General features: G+C 39.3%; 1 long non-coding RNA gene across 1 annotated transcript; it reads right to left on the bottom strand.

The window, feature by feature from the left end:
• Positions 1 to 1,097: 1,097 nt before the first annotated feature.
• Positions 1,098 to 2,942, bottom strand: LOC139073964 (uncharacterized). Its single transcript, XR_011523203.1, has 2 exons — positions 2,912 to 2,942; positions 1,098 to 1,380 (listed from the first exon to the last, which is right to left on the bottom strand). It is a non-coding gene; the product is annotated as an uncharacterized lncRNA (long non-coding RNA).
• Positions 2,943 to 6,239: the final 3,297 nt, after the last annotated feature.

Here is a 6,239-nt window from a genome sequence, read left to right as displayed (position 1 = left end):
GTATATCTGGATCTTGTTTTTGAAAAGGGATATTGTGAAGCACCTTTGCTGACCTCAGAAAGTAGCACTTGTTGCCTGCTGAATCCTTCTCCACGATGAGGATATAAATAGGTTGGCCCTTTGCATGCATGTAAGGTGAGAATGGGACAAAGAAAGGGACAACCTGGGCATCAGGAGGCCTGCAGGTCTGAGATGAGTTCCCCTCTGCCCTACCGCCCTGATTTTAGTCACCAACCAGAGACTGCAGTTTCTGGGTAAAAGGGGTGTTCATAATGGGCTTCAAAGGAATATTAACAGAATAAGCATTTATCAAAGGTAGCTTGGCTAACAAGAGCCCCTCGGGAAAAACTAGTAGCTGGAAGGTAAAATGATTGATTTCATGATAACTGGGGCACAGGAGGTGGTATGATCAACAGTGTTCACGTTAGAAAATGGATCTTTATGTTTGTAAAGAGTGTTTTATCATTGCTAGATTAAACAGCGTTGTTGGGCCAACTATGAGTACGGAGACAAAACAGAGGCACTAAAATGATTTTTAAGATGAATTTGAAAACTGACATTTCAAAAAAAGCATCATGGGAAAATAGAGATGTGGGAGGCCTCTTACACACATCGTAGTTTTGTAGTTTTTATTTTGCACATAGCAAGGCATCATTATTGTTTTAATGCTTAAGGCCTCCAAATGTGTCAATCCTCATCATGCTTTATAGAGAGAGTGAATTCAGGCCCATTAACTTCCTGTAAACCTTTCAAATAAAGTTTCTAATACCCCCACCATGGTCTATTTTGCCCTTTGTCCTTTTTGTCCCTTTGCCTCAATATACAGAAAAGTAGAAACATAGGAGCTTGTGAAGATGACTTGAAGGTGTCTGTCTGAGAGTGACAGCTCCAGAACACTGGCAATCCCAGCTTTTGCTTTTTTTTTTTTTTCCAACAGCACAGCTTATCTCCATTTTAGAAGGAGATTTAGGGGCATCTATTTGGGATTTATTGAAAACAATCGACATTGTCTTTATATTGTGTAATTATGGTAAGGAAAATAAAATTACAAGTGTATTAGCTATCTATTACTATGTAACAAATCACCCTAAAAGTTATCAGCTTAAAATAGCAATACACATTTATTATCTCACATAGTTTATGATGGGTCAGGAATTTGGGAGCAGCTTATCTGGATGGTTCTGGCTCAGGATCTCTCAAAATGTTTTAGAAAAGATGCATCCTCTTGCTTGACTGGGTCTGGAGGAGCCCCTTCCAGGATGGCTCACTCACATGGCTGGTGAGTCAGTGCTGGCTGTTGGCAGGAGGCTTCAGTGTCTCAGCACATGGGGCTCTCCGTTGGGTGCTTGAATGTCCTCATAACACTATGGCTGGCTCCACCTAGACCAAGTGATTTAAGAGAGAGCAAGGCAGAAGCCACATTGTCTCTTATGACCTAGTCTTAGAAGTCACACACCAACATTTCTGCAATAATGCTATTAGTTTCAGAGGTCCACCCTAGTCAATCTAAAAGAGAACTACACCAGGACGTGAATACCAGGGGACAAGAATTGTTGGGTTCCTTCTCAGAGGCTGGCTACTACAAAATGTGTCAAGGAAGATGTTGAATTTATGTAACTGTTCAGATGAAATAATTTCCATTTTTAAATTAGAAACTTGAAGTTGCTTCCACGAGCATAGCATTTTTTTATATAAGAGTTTTTGCTTGAAGTGGCTATGCCCAGTTCCTGTTGAACATTTTTCAATAATAATCTCTTTAAATTCTGCATAGTCATCATTGACAATAAATTTGTTCACACAAGTAATGCAAAATTTAAAGCCTTTTACAATCATTCAAAAATGAACAGTTGATATTATATTTACAGAATCTAACAGCTCTTTCTTTTCTTCCCTGACAAATATTATGTTGAAATTTCTTGTGATCTTGCTAATGGATATTGAATCTAAATCAACTTTTCCATATCAAATATTCAAAATAATGATGAAATTTTAATTCAAAGGATGTGCATGCGTTGTTAGAATAGTTTCCTTTTGACCATCTTGGATGCCACTAAATGAAGACATCAGACACAAATGGGCAGATGTATTGGATACATGTATAGAAGGAGAGGACAGGCTACTCGGAGCTCCATCCAGGAGACATGTAAAGGAATATTAATTGGTCCATTGTTCATAAGAGCAAAATCATGGGGAACAAACCAAGTGTTCATCAGTGATAGGATGGATAAATAAATTGTGGTGTATACTATTCATAGCATGAAATACTATACAGCATTGAAAATGAATGGACTGTAGCTGCGTGCATCAACATGGATGAATTTCAAAGCATAATGTTAAACAAAACAGGCAAGCTGTAGGTGAATGTATTCAATATTATATTTATTAGAAGTTTTAAACCAAACAAAACAAACAATATTTTGTTAGACAGACATACATAGGAAATAATCTAGAGAAGAGTACGGGAATGATTATCACCAAATTCAGATTTTGATCACTTTTCAGGGGCAGAGGGGAAAAGAGGCCTGGGGTGGTGAGGGACACACAGGGGCCTTTTATGTACTTGGTAAGGTTTTATTTCTTAACTTGGCTTATAGGTTTTCATTTTATCATTCTTAAACTGTACATGTATATTACATACTTCTTTGTGTACGTATGATATACTTCGCAATTAAAAAAAATAAAAAGGGATGTGCCATTTCTTGTACTCTGAATGTTATGGGGCAATTCATCTCAGTTACTGGGAACAAATGTATTATTATTCATTTAAAAGCTAGTGATTCATTAGATTTATAAAAGTACACATCAGATGTCTTTAAATTTTTCATTGATTAAATTTTACAAATTTTATAATTAAGGCTATTACTAGTGGCTTCTTTGTCATCAAATTCAGTAGGCGGTATTCAGCCCTTACCTTACTGTCCTTCTTGGCTCTCTTCAACCCAGTAGATTCCAGATTCACGGTGTAGAAAAGTTCTAGATTCTTATTTCCCTGACAATTACCCTCCTCTTGGCTGCTTCCTTTCATTCCCTTTGACTATTCTGTTTTTGCCTATCCCTTCAATATTGGCTTGGCATTGCTTACGCATCTGACTCAGACGTTCTGGTCTTCTCACTTTACTATCTCTCCTTGTGTGAACTTACTCATCCAAGGCAGCCATTCTTCCCTTTATGCTAATAGCTCCCAAATCCATATTTCCAGCCCAGAACTAAGTAGGTATAACATTTTAGAGTAATACTTGTTTCCCCCCCACGCATCTATAGAAATCATTCCATTGTTTTCTGAAACTTAGTGTTGAAGAGAAGTCTGAAGCCAGTTTGATTTGGGTTCCTTTGTAGGTAACATCTCGAAACTGCATGATTATTTAAGGCATTTTTTTTCTCCCTTTTAATTTTTATATTCAAAAAAATGTTTTAGGATATAGCTAACATTCCCACTGAATAGATTTTTGCCTAAAATTATGAGAGCCCATTTGGTTCTCGTAATGATGTGTTTCTTCACAGCAGGAAAAGATTGTTCTGTGCAATCTTTGATTATCACTTATTTTTCATTTGCATTTTCTGGTCTGGGTTTCTAGCAGTGTAAACTGATGGAGTGTGCTAGCAATTACAAGTAGGGGATACGTTTTGAAATACTAGTCGAGGTCTTTCATTTCTGTATATTTTGATGTTGTCCTGTGGTTCTCCTTTCCATAAGCTGTGACATTTGTTACCTCAGGGAAATGTGGATACAGCCTAAAACAGACCACTGAATTTCTGAATAGTTTTTAAGGACACAGCAGAGACAATCGCTGTGAAAGCCATGTTATTTCTTTTATTGTAAGAGCCAAGAACTTACTTAAGCAGGAGAAAAAGGTTTATGTTGTGTTGCACGTTTGTTTTAATTCCAAGAGCTTGGCTTTGAATATGTTGGGCACAGTCTGGAAAACTGAGAGGTTAGAATGAATACGTTAAACTATAGATGGATAAGAGTGTATGGCGATATGATAAGCAGATTTCCTGAAGAGGGGAGATAAGAATTCTTTCCAGGATGGGGAAATGGGCTGGGAAAGCCAAGTAGAGGACAACTTGGAAATGGCTGGAGAATTCTCGACTCTTTCAGCAGAGTCCAGGGAAGGGGAAGACATGACAGCTACTACAGAAATGCTTGCATGTCCAGGAGAAGGTGACATTTGGGCCTGGCTTCCCAGGGAAGACATGGGAAACTGTAAACCTGTGGAGAAGCCCTCATCCAACCTGGCCCCTGGTGTTAGAGTGGCAGTGGGTGAAGGCAGGATTTAAGGAGAGTAAGCAGAAGACAGTCTTTCAGTGCTGCCTTGCCCTAGTGTGGTTCAGGGACAGGAGCTGACAGTTTCCAAGATCTTTGTTGGATGGTTAGGAGGAGGAGAACAGAAATGCTTAGAGGGCCACCTTGGGGTCAGGATGAGAAGGACACCGTATAGCTACCTGTATCGCCTAGAGGCCTTGGTGGATGACAATATATAGTTATAAGGTCTACCTGATGGTTTATAGCTCAGTGAGGATAAAGGAGAGGTGTAGACCCTCTCCTGATGGCCAGAAGCTATATAACCTCCCCAGGAACTCACAACCCTTCATAGAAGAGAGTAAAACAAAAGAATCCTGAATAGCTTATACAGACATCAGAAGTGATTGAGTTGCTTTGAACTGACACATCTACGTTTTCTACCACTGAGTGGAGGTAGAAGTGGCTCAGTTTGGACTTGCTCAGAGCCACTCCAAGTATTCTAGAAATAAGGATTTTAACATAGAAATTAGAGCTTCCATGACTGTGGGAAGAAGAGGTGAAGGTTCAGAAGGCTGTAGGTGAGGGATAAAAGAAACAGTCATTAACAACATCAGCTTGCAGCACTGGAATGAGTTCATAGAAACGTGTGAGAAGCCATAGCATCCAACGGTTAGAACCTCAAAACAGGAGCCTGTGGAGAGATCTTCAAAAGCGTGTGTCTGCCAGGACCACAAAGGGAGAGTTCTTGGAGGGGTCTGTGAAGGTACCAAGCCTGGCTACTATGTCCTCCAGGATAAGTGAGATTGCCAGACAAAATACAGGATGCCAGTTAAATGTGAATTTTAGATAAATAACAAATAACTTTTTAAGTATGTCCCAAATAGTACATATAAGAATGTATGAGGAAAGAGACATACTTATACTAAAAAATTATTTGTTTATCTGGAATTCACATTTAACTGGGTGTCCTACATTTTTATGTGTAAAATCTGGCAACTCTACCCATGAATAATAGCATCCCTTTCATCTCCCCTTTCCAAATCTCATGTGAATTCCAGTCCATGGAAAACCCCAACAAAGAATCATATAGTAAAGGAGAGTCTGTCAAATGTAGTCGCCTGCCTTATCAGGGATGGTGGTGCCAGGTTGATAACAAACAATTTGGAATAGGACATCATGAGGCAACTTTAGCTTAGATATAGGAAAACAACAGCAACTTATTGGAAATTCATGAAGACCACTCAAATGAGAATGAGCAAAGTTTGTTTATCCAGAGCTTACTCTAGCAAAGGAGTCAGCCACCATCCCTTGCATTTTGACAGAGACACAAAGGCAGGCAGAGGAGTGGGAGAGTTTTACAGTGGAAAAAAGGGAAGACTTCAGATGTGCTGGCCTGAGGAGGCTGTAGGTGGGCTAGAAGTGAAGCATCCTGTGTGATTGGTTAGGAGTGTGTTGGAAGTGGGGGCAAAGATTAAAGAAACTGTCAGTTATTAATCGAGTCCTGGCGGTCTAGGGCCAATTGCTACAAGGGTTGTTGTTTGGTTTCCTGGACTGGTTGCTAGAGATTGTGGGTCAGAGTTCTATTTTTATATATGGTCTGGCCATTGTCCATTTGTATATTCAGTCTCTCAATATACAAGTTTTTTTTTTTTGGCAAATCTGAGTTGCATGACTGTGGAAAATGTACCTTCATCCCATACAAATACTACTATCTACTGCCTCCTAATACATACCTCCCAGAATCCAGTCTACCTCCAGTCCCATTGTTTTATGGGAGTTCTGCTTTTGACTGTAGAAAGATGATGAGGATGGAGAGTGTGGAGTAAGATTAACTGGAGGACAGGAGGGGGTAAAATATTATTATGGTTACTTCACATACTCAGCACTTATGGTTAACATTACAGGTCAGCAAACCATAGCCTGTGGATCAAATCCAACCCACCACCTATTTTTGCAAAGAAAATTTTATTGGAACACAGCCATGCCGATTCATTTA

Source organism: Equus przewalskii, chromosome 10, assembly GCF_037783145.1.
Source record: "Equus przewalskii isolate Varuska chromosome 10, EquPr2, whole genome shotgun sequence".
Lineage (NCBI taxonomy): Eukaryota > Metazoa > Chordata > Mammalia > Perissodactyla > Equidae > Equus > Equus przewalskii.
Note: the sequence above shows the minus strand (reverse complement) of the source record. Positions and strands in the feature narration are given on the sequence as shown.